The sequence below is a fragment of the Centruroides vittatus genome, unplaced genomic scaffold (assembly GCF_030686945.1).
Source record: "Centruroides vittatus isolate TY-2023 unplaced genomic scaffold, ASM3068694v2 contig_875, whole genome shotgun sequence".
In the NCBI taxonomy this organism is placed as follows: domain Eukaryota; kingdom Metazoa; phylum Arthropoda; class Arachnida; order Scorpiones; family Buthidae; genus Centruroides; species Centruroides vittatus.
In genome coordinates this window covers 2,903,882-2,917,769 of record NW_027122567.1, presented here as the reverse complement: position 1 = coordinate 2,917,769, position 13,888 = coordinate 2,903,882, and the positions used below count along the sequence as shown (strand labels likewise).

Below are 13,888 nucleotides of genomic sequence, written 5' to 3'. Positions count from 1 at the left end.
TATATTTTTACATTTGTAACGAAAAATAATGGAATATAAATAAAAGTTTATGAATTAAATAAAGAAAATGGCGACATAGTTTTTTTTTCTTCTTGCGACAAATATTGTCTACATTCTATAACACTATCTAGATTAGATATTATTTAGTTTAAGATAAGTTTGGATATCATAAAGTAAAAAAAACAAATCATAAAAAATTCGACATTAGATAATTTTTTCACAAAATAAAAACACAAATAAATTTTTCTTGTGTTAACTGGGGTTAATAACACGCTAAGTAAGTGTAATGAAGGCTACTTTCGAATAGTAGTGTAATGCGAGTTGTAAGGATATAAATGAAAAACAAATTGAATAATTTATTGATTTTAAGTAAGATAATTTTACAAATGATGTATGATAAAAACAAAATGATATTTAGTGTTTAAAGCATCATTGTATATCAATACCTACGTGTAGTTTAACGTATAACCTACACTTCGGTCTACGTATTGAGATATATATATACCTACCATATACATGATAAAGCTATTTTTAATAATTATTTTCGCCCTGTAAGCATTTTTTAAATCATACCCATCGTATGTTCGGCCTATTGAGCTATGGAGTGATTGCTAAGCGCCTGCTTTGCGACTACATTTGTCTTGTAATGTCGGCAAGAAAGTCTTTTGCTATCTTGATTGGCAGTATTTACGACAGATAATCTGCTGTTTATGGAAAATTTTATATATATTCAGGGCTATTTTTCAGTCGGAAAGTACCAGTATGCTATACCAGCAGTTGCTGAGTAAATTCAATTGTGTATGTTCAGTCACTGTATATGCGTATCGGCAGTAATTTTTAGAAGAGCTCCGTATATAACGTATATATATATATATATATATACTGTAACTGTATATACAGTATACAATATCAGAGCATATTTTAATGTGACTTGTATTATTGTCCTTATCTTCCATTTATGTCTTTAAAACAGCTGATTAAAGCTAAGATTTATCGATTTTTCCAAAACGAACCTGATATTTGTGCAGTAGGAAAAAACTTAAAATAAGGCTTTTATAGTATAGTGTCTACTGTATATATATATTGTATATATACATGACGCAACTAACTCAAGCGGCAAAAATGTCCATAAAGGAGAAATAAATAAATAAAAGTAAAAAGTAATAAGCCGAATACGCTGAATTTCCGTAAATATACTGTATTATAAAGGTCGTTTATAAATTGTTCATACAAGGATACCAGCACTAGAAGGAACTCTATTGATAGTCATTCTAGAAGCAGAGGACGGCAAAAATCGGTTTAGCTTCAGATGCAAGTTACCATCCGACATGCCAACACTGTATATAGGGTATATACAAATATATAAACACTACGTTGCAAAAAAATCGACGCATCTTAAAACTGACAAGCAATTGTAATCAAATTCTACATGTGGAATGATAGTAAAAACAGAAAAAAAATTGTTGAAATATCACAGAACAGAAACATCATTGAAGAACAGTTTTATCACAAACAAGTCGAAAGGCCCAATGCAGGCATCGGGGCATACTAAATTACAAATAAAAATAATAATACGCTGAATATTATACTGTAAAAAATATAAAATAATTTATATTGTTAATTTAAATTAATTTAAATAATAGCTAGGGGCGCCCCTAGTGGCCGTTTTTGGCATACCGTGACAGAAACCATCTGCTTTTTCGATTTTATACAGATGTTTTATATTAGTAAGTTTTTAAAACTGCTTATAGCACCATCTGTTATCATATTTTATTAAAAAACTTTATATTTTTAACTATTATAAAATGACAAAACAGCTTAATTTTAAGGGTTGGGATGGGTTTTATAAAAGTTTGTAAATGCTAATAACCAGTAAAATTGTCATTAAGTCCGACCCTACTTGAGATACACACGACTCCCATTATCTCCCTAGTCCCTCGACCTTTAACCACCAAAATTTAATAGCATCAATCCCTCGAATAATCAAACCTTCCTGCAAAATTTCAGACATTTTCGAGAGGGTGAACAAAATCATGCCCCATACATACAGAAATTACGATGTTTAAAGTTTGAAGGTATTTCCAGGTTGCGTTAATAGATTAATCACACTAAAGTAAGCGTGTTATTTTTATCATTAAATCCGTAAAATTAACTTTAAATTTAAATCACTTCTATTCTTAGGCTCTAGCCCTCCACTCATCCTTAAACAAATAAGTTTCACTTTCATATTTCCATACATTACCTTCGTCCCCCTATAATATTTAATTTTTTCCGCATATCACTTCTTAGCTTATAGCATGCATCTTCCTTAATTTTGATCACCAAATAGGTTGCATTTAATTTTCTTTCTTCGAAAGTTAGTTGACACCGTCCTCATGGGCGTAGCCAGGAAGGGGCATGGGTGGGCCCGCCCCCCAGTTAACTTGGTGCCCTCCCCAGAAAATTACAGCCGAAAAAGTGTTGAGCCGATTTGCAAAAAGAAATAGGAAGCTGAAGCTAATTTAATTGGATGTAGTGTACCCACTGAAAGTCTAGATCTAGATTAAAGACGGTGAACTATATTAAAGAATGGTAAAAAAAATAATTGATTGGTTAATTTTTGTTTAAGGCATTGCTAGTTTGATATTAATGTTACAAGAATGTATGATTAAAGGAAGTTCCATATTATATGTGTGTTAAGTTATTGTCGATTCCTATGGAAATTCCATTTTAATGAACATTAATTTGAAATAATTCAATTTTGTGTCAGGCTGGCCTCTACTAGGCCCCCATAACAAAACCCTGGCAACGCCAATGACCGTCCTTTCCACAACCATCTCTTAACAAGGGCTACCATTCAGTTCAGCATATGAATACTTTTTCCACGAATTTTATAACCTGCGTGATATTTTATCTCTTCCCAATCTATTGGGGTACTCCAGATTCTAGCCAAGCAACCCCATACTGATTTCGCAATAGGGCATTCACAGAACACATGAATAATTGTCTCAGAACTTTTACAATAGGAACATTCTGCCTCTCCTCCGATGATAATTTACCAAATATTACTTTGTTATAACTATATTCTGCAGAACCCTGCAGGTCGTCTCTCTCCACTCTGGTGGAAGTAAAATAACATTATTCCATTTGCCCAATTACGCATACTTACTTTCAACCCTGCACTTATGAATTGTTTATGTATAATTCTATATAATTTCCCAGGTTTAACTTTATCACCATTAAAGAGTTAATACTGTTTGAGTTCATTACCTCAGTTATATCAGTACGCCATTTTTTATACTTCATTTTATTATTAGCCAAAAAAGGAAAATTTTCTACCGATTGAGTAACCCAGTTGGCGATAGACCCCAACAAATATCTTAAGATATAAAATAGCGGATGAGTTTTCTTTTTAAGCACATTAAATATGACCGACAATTGCAACGAACACTTCAGAGATTTTACTTCCCATATTTGCCATCCACCATTAAACACGTCATTCCTCATTACTTTACGACTGATCGGTTCAAAAGTTTTTTCTATAGATAACAATAAATAGGCTTTTCAATCATTTTTACATCCTCAATAGTCAAACATGTATTGTAATGTACAGTAGAGACTCGTAAATCGGAACCCCGGTAATTGGAATCGCCGGTAATCGGCACGATTTTCAGTCGGATCGTGTCGTGCTGAATCGAACGTTTTGATACTAAATTTACTTCTAAAGTATAATTTTCATGTTTTTATATTCTTCAATATATTTATTTTGTTTGTAAAAAATACAGAAATAATTTTTAACGATACGATAGCCTCGATTATTATTATAAAAATTTTCGTTAAGCTTAAAATCGACGAAAATTCAACACGAAGCGACACGCGACGGATAAAAATTTAACACGAAGCGACACGCAACGGAGAAAAATTTGAACATCGGACAGGTTAATATATTTTTTCGTACATAATCCGTAATCGGAACAAATCCCAAATCTGAACAACCGACAATCGGAATCAATTGGGACTGCCCCAATTGATTCCGATTTTCGGTTCACTACTGTATATACATAGCTCTTGCGAATAATACCTTATTCACTACGATTTCCCTTTATAGTAGGTACAACCCAGTGGCGTAGCGTAGTGGGGGCGGCAGGGGCGGCCCGCCCCGGGCGGCACTTTTAGGGGGCGGCAAAATTTCACAATAAATAATAATATCTTGTAAAAATACCTAAATAAGGAGGCGGCGAAATTTTCCTCCGCCCCGGGCGGCTGACACCAACGCTACGCCACTGGTACAACCACACCGTACTCCACTCCTTAACAGCATTCTCAACTTTTTCAATTATTAGATCACGATTCATATTTTTACTATCCTCACGGAACCATACTCCAAGTATCCTTAAATTTTTCACTTGCGGAATTCACTTTTTTATATTACCCACTACATCATATAACTTGCTCATACTATCAATAATATTAATCTCCATCCCCGTCAATTTACAAAAATCATTTTTAATACCAAATGTCTTAATTAAAGAAACACTATCAGTGATAAAAAGTTCACGTCATCAGCGTGACCCATATATTTCAACTTCTCCTTCGTTCCTGGGATGTAAATTCAATTAATATTATTTTCGCCATCAATTCTTTTTAACAATATATTAAGATATATTGTGAATAGTGCCTTACTACAAAGACACTTATGTTTACTTATGTTTATTTTCTCCTTTCGAGAGAGAATGAACATAAGTATCGTATGTGCTAATAGGAAAAACACGAAGGCCGGATGGCCGAGCGGTCAGCTCTTTACCGTTCTGGAGGACCCGATATCGAATCCAGTGGGTCGAAAAATCCCCAGTAATTTTTCGAGGGGTTTGTTAAGGAATGGCAACGCAACACTCGGAAAACTCCACATGGCCAGTCCTTCCGGGCCCACCCAGTATTCAGGAACGAAGATCGCTTAGCCACTGGTGGGCATCTCGGCGTTGTGAGCATGTCACGAAAAATACCGGTAGTTACCCGTTAAAATATAAAAAGTTATTATACGAACAGGTGTAGAAAGGATCTAAACATAAGTATCGTATGTTTTTCTTTTGCTGTAAATAAAATTTACAGCAAAAAATTTAAAATATATTTAAAATTAAAAAAAATTTACCGAAACGAAGCGTTATTTGTATTCAAAAAATTATTCATTGAAATTTTTGTCTACGTCTATTTTAATTAAAGAATGTCGTGACGATCTTGATTTAGTCATTTTTATCAAAACGCATTTCGGACGGATCAACGAACGTCCACTCCTCTTCTCGTTATTCAGGCGCTATAAGAGTCCGTTTGGTCTGATCTTTTGGCACAATGCACATCGAATGGTTTCGTACAAACAGAGGTTTTCTTGTTGGAATTTTCGGCGGCCTCTTTGCATCCCGTCCTGTGCTTATGGAGTCCCAATAGGAGTTTTGTTTTCCCACACGAATGGCAGATGGCTTAATGTGTGGCCATGATTTTCATCATTTCCTTGACTCGATCGTCTGTTTCTAATTTTGCGTATCGGAGACGGAGATCGACACATTGGACAGACTTTCCTGATCTTTCTGGCACTCTCGATACATGTCTTGCAATACATATGGCCACATGTCAGGGAAACCGGGTCGATGTAAACATCCCGACATTTAGGACATTCGCCGTGAAACATATCCAATTCTTCCTCTGCCATTTTTCATGTGAACTTTCAACAATTAGCCAAACATTATATTCTATAATACAGGTTGTTTGGATTGTTCATTCGTTCAATTATTACGTATCCCAATCATTTTATAATTTAATTTACATGGTGTACTTATTAAATTTACATCATTGATATACAAGAAATGCATTATCGTATCGAAGTAGTCCTATTAAATCCCCTTTAGCCTAATAAAGCTAACAAAATTTCATATAAATCGCCTTTCTTTCTGGCGGTACAAACACAAAATTATATTTTCTTATTTTTATTTATTTATTTCTTTCTTTTATTGAAGATTTGTCCGAGCTGTTAAACGTGTAGAAACGTTACGAATGTCTTTTTGAATCGAAAAACGAGGATGTTATTCACAAAAGCAGTGGCAACAATTAATGGATACAGTTGACACACGTGTGTGTAACTCGATTGTGGTTACCTGATATTCGGGAACCTGCTTTTTTGTTTATGCAATTACGTTTCTAATGTTTACCCGAGCGTGTTATTCTTGATAAAGAGGGGGGGGGGATAAAAATCGGTCCTCGCTGGAAAGGTGTTTGTTTATTCGAATGTGGGTATTTTATCCCTACAAAACACACACGGAATTTTTTCCTTTGACTTTTGGGTTTTGTGGGTCTCGAGACCCACAAATTTTGTATTAAAAAAAAAAAAAAAAAAAAACCGCCAGAGGATCAAATTTGACAAGATTGTGACATACAAATACAACAAACGAAGTATGTAAATCTATAACCTTTAGTGTTTTGTTAACGAGAATAAACGAAAACTGGTAGGACATTTATAAATAGAAAACTTTTTCTATTAATCCTTTGTACCCAAACAAAAACATCAGACATGTAAAATAATTATGACAATTTAGAAGACCGTCAATTTTTTCTTGGGAGTTTTCTTTGCTAACGATAAATTTGGCGTTTGGAAGCGGTACCCACAAAATGTTAGCTGTATTATTGTTTTCTACAAATTGCTTGCTTATCTTGACCAAAGACAATTCCTAAGAAAAAAATTTGACTGTCATCCAAATAGCTACAGTACGTCTGTAATTTAGTTTTCTCTTGAAATTGACGAAAGGAACTCCGATAGCTTCCGAATTAATCGACATTTTTTCATTGTCCCATGCAACCTCGTTGTATGTCAACCTAAACTTGCCCTCGGAAACAAAGAATATTCGTTGTTTTCGAGCCCGGTTCCACCGGTGTCACCTTGTGGGAGCGCCGATTTGAAGTTAATTCCTAATTTGAATTTTCTTGCATAATGTTCGACGCCGTTTTTATAGCTCCTGCTTCTTTGTCTATAGTCTTTGGGCATCGCTGTGGCAAAAGTAAAAACACACAAATTAAACGGTAGACAAACGGTCGATGCTTCGGGCAAAATTAGCCATTAGCCGAGCAAGAACCGAGACGTTATGGTGTCGGCCTTCCGCTCCGGTACCTAGGATCGAATTCGGAATTTTTCGGCGGTGGTTTATCCTCGTTGTGAACGTGGCCGAAACTGTCGCAGCTACGGTGAACCCCTCGGTGCCACAGGGCGAAAAAATAAAAAATGAAAAAGAGCCGAACGTGGGGCAGGCTTTCGAGGTCGACAAGTGTCGCCAGCACTTTAGTGAAACTCCGAGCAAATAAAATTCCCTTTTCCTCTTCTAAACATAGGTTTGCTTGCAATAATTGCATTTTTCAGAAGTAGACTCGTTACTTATAAAGACGTTGGCTCCGTTAATTAAGCATTACCGTGTTTATCTTTAATACATACACTGGAAGAACAAGTGGTCACTTTTATTTTGTTGGCGCCGGGTCCCCAGTTTTAGAATGCGCTTTAAATTGTTCTTACTTATAAAGGACGGTAATTTTGTATTAATTTAATTTTAATTTGTTTGAAGAGAACGAATGTATACACGATAAAATTTATCCACAAAGCTTTCGTTCCAATCTCGCGAACACGTTGTTTGGAAGAATAATGGCGGCTTAAAGTCACGTGATCACAAACTGACAATAAAAAGCGTTCGTTATATGGCCACTCTCTCTATTCGGGCCTACAGTGGCTAGATATATATCTAACCACTGTACTCGATTATAGAGAGCACGAGCGTCTAGCTGCTGAAACACATTGGCTGGTTAAGACTAACACCTAAATAAGGGCCAGTTTCCCAGAGAAAGACTTCCCGAAAGGCACCCCTTGATCGATCGCTCTTGGTTGTATTGCTTCATTCCATTAAATCAAACCAAACCAAAATGCATTATTCACATAGAGGTTTTATTCACGCCTGTTATGAGTTCGGCCAGGGCCGTAATAAGGCGAGAGACGGGGCCCAAAATATCCGGAATAGACCATGCGAGAAAAATTCCTACTGTTTCTCATTATGATTCGATCCCGGATTCTCCAAAGCGGTAGGCTGACGCCTTAATCTCCTCGGTATTCGCCTAATTGCATATATAATAAAAAATTAAAATTAAAAATAACAATATTTAAAAAAAATATACAATATTCCATAAAGCCCAATAAATTTCATTACTATACTGTACTTTCCTTTTTCAAACTCTGTCTTGAATGAAAATACAGTTATGTTAAATTATGTCTTATAATTATAATTATTCTACTGAATTACTTTGAATTTATTTTGTGGCAGCAAGGCCCGCGAGACCCTTGCGCCATTAATTAAACAACAATAATCCAATAGAATTTATTATTAAATAAATGCAAGTAATTTAAAAATGTGTATTTCTTTTTTAATGCCATTTCTATAATAGCATTAAGAGAGAAATTAAATTGGAATAATTTTTTTTAAATACGTTATTTTAAAAATATTTTAATACATTAATGTTGAATGATATAAACATTTAACAAACTATTACTTAATTTATATTTATTATTATATTTTTGATTAAGATAGCTATAATAATAAATTATAATAAACATATTACGCTTATTTATAAATATTTTCTCATTGTTAATCATATAGATGTATAATTTTTCTTTTAAAATATTACAATAAATTAAATTTTTAATATCTTAAGGATTTTAATTGGTCGAAATTTACATTTTAGTCGAAATTATTTTTTTTATCAATTTTCAATTATTTTAATGTCTTGAATTTTAATTTTTAAGTTAAAAAGTAATAATAATAAAATAAAATAATAATAATACATATTTAAAATAATTGTAATTTCGATTTTAACCAGTAGAGGGTTTTAGTCGTCCTCATTAATACCGGTTTTGTCGTTTGGTGTTATTGGATTACCAAGTCTTAAAAAAATAAAAATTCTCTTTCAGCAAATAACTAAAGGAATATGATATGTGTAAAAGCGTAAAATAATCAGAAAAGCATCTGTGGTAGGTTTTCTCACCAATTATAACTATTTAAACAAGAATAATAATAGCATGACAAGTGACTTAATTGATTTAGCATTTTTGGAATATTTTTCATCTTTAGAGTAATTTTTCTCATAAGATCTCTATAATTATTGATTTTTTAAAATAACTGTAAGTTTCTGATCAGTATTTGTTGCCGTTAAAATATTCTTTCAATCTATATTTATCTGCTCATGTGTTTTATTTATCAATTTTGAAGGGATGATTCATTAATATTAATTTTAGCAGGTGTTTATTTACCCCATAATCTGCCAATTGATAAGTTGCTAATAGGTTGAATGTAAAATGAACTGATTTCAATGAACTTCCTATAAAAGGTTTTATTGTTGACAGAGTTTATTGGAAGAATGCCAATTTTGGATGAAGAATAAGTATAATTGAGGAAAAATCAATATAAATAGAATTCTTTGGAATTTGAAAATAAGTGCCTAATGTAGTTTTATATTAAGATTATAACACTTCTGTGAATAACTAAAAATAACATACATTTTTTGGGTGGTTGATTAAGTATTACTCGTAAAAATGCCACTTAAATTCAATAGTAAATGATTTTTAAAATTTTCTGTGTTTTTTTTTTTTTTTTAAGCATTGTAACGCAATTTAAAAATTTGTTCTTTAACGTAATGACGGCTAATAAATAAATAATAGCACTGCGGTAAACTGTTTTCGTAAACTAGACGTATCAATTGAAAATTATGTGTGAATATTTTGTCTTTTTAATTAAAATCGGTTAATAATTCCTAAAATGAACTTAATGTAATGATGAGCGAAAGCGTAGTTTCCAAGTGGGTGCTACTGTCCTGTGGGCAGAAGTAAATCTAGGGAGTAAAATGAAGTGAGTGGGTAGTGGGTGCTGATGGAGGGAGGGTCCTGAATGGTGACCATAGGTGACGGTTGGGATCATTGAAACACTTTCCTTTCCTCTGTTAAAATGGATAAGATAAAACATTGTTTAGTGGTTTTCAGGTGTGGAGAATAATGTATGGTAAGAACACAAAGTGTGAGGTTTGTAGAAAAGTTTTTCTAAGAATATTTCCAAGCCTTTCTCACTTGAGAGAAAGTGGGTTAGGAGAAATTTGGTATACGTCTGTGAAATTAAGAAAGCGATAGCTTGAAAAAGTTTGGGAATCACTGAGCTATAGTGTCTCTCTAATTTTGGATGTCTCTTAAAAGATTATTTGTTCTTAGATGATTAAAATGTGTGATATTGTTGAGTAAGAATTAGAATGTGATTATTTGCATTTATAACATTATTTTATTAGGAGATTTATTTGGGAGTTGTTGATGTATTTTTAAAGAATGTGTGTTCATTGCTAGTGATAAGCAGAAATACTTATACTAGAAGTTTCTTTTGATTTTGATATTGATTTGTTGATATGAAGTTTTGGAATATCAGAATTTAAAGCATCTAGCTACTCTAAAGAAGTCTTTCTTAATCTTTTATGTTGTCTGCACTTTCTTGAATTTTTAAAAGATAGCTTAAATTTTTTTTACAGAATTTCAAGTATATTTTTGTGATTTGAGCTTTTGAGGAATACAATGGCATGGTTTCCTGTTTTCCATCAATCATAGACTTTCAAGGTTTTATTGGAATGGAATTTTATTTCATGTACTATTTACATTACATGTTTTGGCCATGTGTATGGCTGGCCCTTTTCAGATGTTTATCGTAAACCTGTAAACATAGTATATTAAAATTCTGAAGTTTTTTTTATTTAAGGAGCTAGTTTTCCATTTTCTCGTGTGTATTTTAGCATAACTTTAGGTAGAGTTTCAATGATTAAGAAAATTTATCTATGCATATTTATCAATATGAAAACATTTAGGTCTATGAAACAGATGTAAAACAAAAAAAAATACATAATTCTAGATAAAATTTGATATTGTTTTTTAGATCTTATTTAAAAAAAAAGACCTCTTAATGAAAGTGAAAAAGTTTAACCAAAGAAAAAAATTTTGTTCCAGATGATTTATTATAATCAAATTTAAAGCAACAATTCATTTTTTCAACATTTAAACAAGTACAATAACACAAAATGACTACTGAATTTCTAAAAACAGCTGAACTAATCAATGCATCTTTAACAGTGAGTGAAGTTTAAATAATGCTGACATTTTCACCCAATTAATGGACATCTTCAGGCATAGACAGTTGAAAGAGGAAAGTAATTTCACTTTCGACTGTCCATGCCTGAAGATGGCTTTGTTAACTGGGTCAAAATGTTTAAACTTCACCCACTGTTAAATATGTATTAATTAATTCAGATGAGTAGCTCCACATGTGTAGTTCATCCTTATTCTAAAAAAACTATAAAACTAATACTGGGTATTAACACTCTAGTTAGGCAAGTAATGACAATTTTTTAACAAATATTAATTAAAAGTTTATAATGAAACTAGCAGATGAGCCTGGCATTGTTTGGTCAAAAAAATAACAGCAAAGATTAAGATTATTAGATTATTTCGTACTAACTTTTCATGTGATGTTTAAAAAAAATATACAATTAATTTATAAAGTCTTGCACCTTCAAATTATCCTAGAATGTTTAGAAATGATAGGTGGGTTTATTGAACTCATTTTATTTATATTTAAAAGAATTCTGTTAACGTACAACTCGTACTTACAGAGTGTACTACTGTTTCGAATAAGATAAAGGCAATGGTAAAAACTATGGAACAAAATTTAATTATAACGATTAATTACAGTGGTTAGGCAACCATCTTTCTACTTTGTCTCGAAAACAACTAGTGTTCTCTGTTTTTTTTTCCTTCGCCTCCTCGCGGGATTTTTCTGTAAAAACTTACAGTTAATATATGTAATAATATCAGTATATGAAGGATTTTGAAATATATTGTTTTGTAAAGATAAAAAAGTAAGCTGAAAAATGTTTTAAAAAGTGTTAGTTTAGGATAAATCATCATGCTGAGGATTTTCATAATATAGAAAGTTTGTTCTCTTAAGTATATGAAACTTGTGGTTCTGATTGTGATAAAATATAAGTAAACTGATTCATAATGAAAAATTAATCTATTTATTCATAAAATCTTATTTTTTATGCATTAATGTTTGAGATGATATAAATTTGTTGAAGTTAAATGAAATAATTATCTTAAATACGTTGTTTCGAAAAAGTTAGGGTTTTTATTAATGTAATCAAAATGTTTCTGCAATATTTTTTTTCTAAAAATTCAGAAATAACAATAGAAAATCTATATATATATATATATATTTTTTTTTAATGCAAAGTTACATGATCTTTGGTAATCTCAGTTAATGAAATGACAGATAATCATTTTGAAGTCATGCCTAATGTTATTGTTGGTCATTGTCTGGTCAACCTAATTACACATTATATATAATGATACCTGCCCTTTTCAGGACATTGCAAACTAATCATAGTGACATTGTATTAGGTCAAAGTATTGTTTCATCCTCTTATGAAAATTTACAATAAATTTTTGCTTTACTTATTCTGTCCTGAGTGCACAAAGATAATTTTAACTTGCTGCATTCTTAAGGGAAATTTGATCTTAATTGGTTTATCTTCCAATTCTATTTTCATGTATATTCAGGGTCAGTGACTTCACTATCCTTAACATTTGGTAAGTGTATTTTTCCATAATTGGGTTCATAATCTGTCAACCGAAGATCAAAAGAGAGCAATTCTTTCTGCTCTGCATCAGATCCGTGAGAGGGGGATTTTAGATGGTGACATTAGGAAAGAGAACATTTGATTAGACCAGAAGGACAAATAGCAGATCTACTTCATTGATTTTGCATTGTTATCAGTGTGTGATGTTCAGGACGACTTCCAGGAAGAAATGGAGGAGCTCAGATCGCTTCTAGAAATGGATCAGAAACCGACAATCCATCAAGATCTTGCACAAACGCAAGAACAATTCAGAATGAACCTGTAAAGTTCACTTGTGTTATAACATTTTGCTACACATGCTCCTGGTCATGATGGTCATTTTTTTCTTCTTGACAAATTAAATTCTTGTTTTGGGGAAACTATGGTTTGCTCATTTTTTATTGTTTCTAGGGATTTGGAACCTACTTTTTATTGTTATATTGTGATTCTAATCTTCCAATCCCTAATGCACTCGATAACAAAAAATGCTTTCTAGAATGCACGGTGTTCAATACGCCAAGGGTGCTGGTCCTACCTACATGGTTGGTTTTCGTGGTAAGTACACACCTATAGGGTTACGCGTTTTATGTGATTTTTAATCTCATACAAGATCTGTCTAGGAATTTTAGGTGTTTGAAAAAAATTGATTTTTTTTTTCCTCTTAAAATATTGCTGAATTTTGGGTGGTATTGCTGTATTTTAATGTTTTTGGGTAGAGTGTGCATTTGGTAGATTTAAAATGTGGAGGTTAAACGAAATGCTTTTATCATCTCCCACACAGGGAATGTCCAGAAATGTTATCAATATTTTATGGTGAAAAATGTTATGGGATATTAAAAAATCAATTTAAAAAGTTGAAAAAACTCTCAAAAATGGGTAAAAAGTTTTAAAATTTTAGTTTTTTTTTTCACGAAAATTTATCTCCTACAGGGGAATCGGCCAGAAATGTTAATATGTTTTAGGGTAGAAAATGTTGTGGGAGATGTATATTTTGAAGTTTTTATGATTTTGGGGGTTAAAAAGTTTAAAATTTGATGATTTTTGGTTAAAAATGTTGCCCCCACATGATGCCGGTGAGAAATGCTGTTGTATTTTTAGGGTAAAAGAGTTGTGGGAGATGTCAAAAACTAAAATAAAATAGAGAAAAAAAACTCAAAACAAGCAAAGAATTCAAAAATTTAGCTGTATT

The 13,888-nt window shown here is 32.2% G+C and overlaps 1 protein-coding gene across 5 annotated transcripts in view; it reads left to right on the top strand.

The window, feature by feature from the left end:
• Nucleotides 1-8,895: 8,895 nt before the first annotated feature.
• The window catches only part of LOC136983014 (coiled-coil domain-containing protein 102A-like), a 45,215-nt gene continuing 40,222 nt past the window's right edge, over nucleotides 8,896-13,888 (top strand). For all 5 annotated transcript variants that reach the window (XM_067279618.1, XM_067279617.1, XM_067279616.1 and 2 more), the window contains exon 1: nucleotides 8,896-9,028. The gene's annotated coding sequence lies outside the window, so the exon portion shown is untranslated. The remainder of the gene's footprint in view (nucleotides 9,029-13,888) is intronic.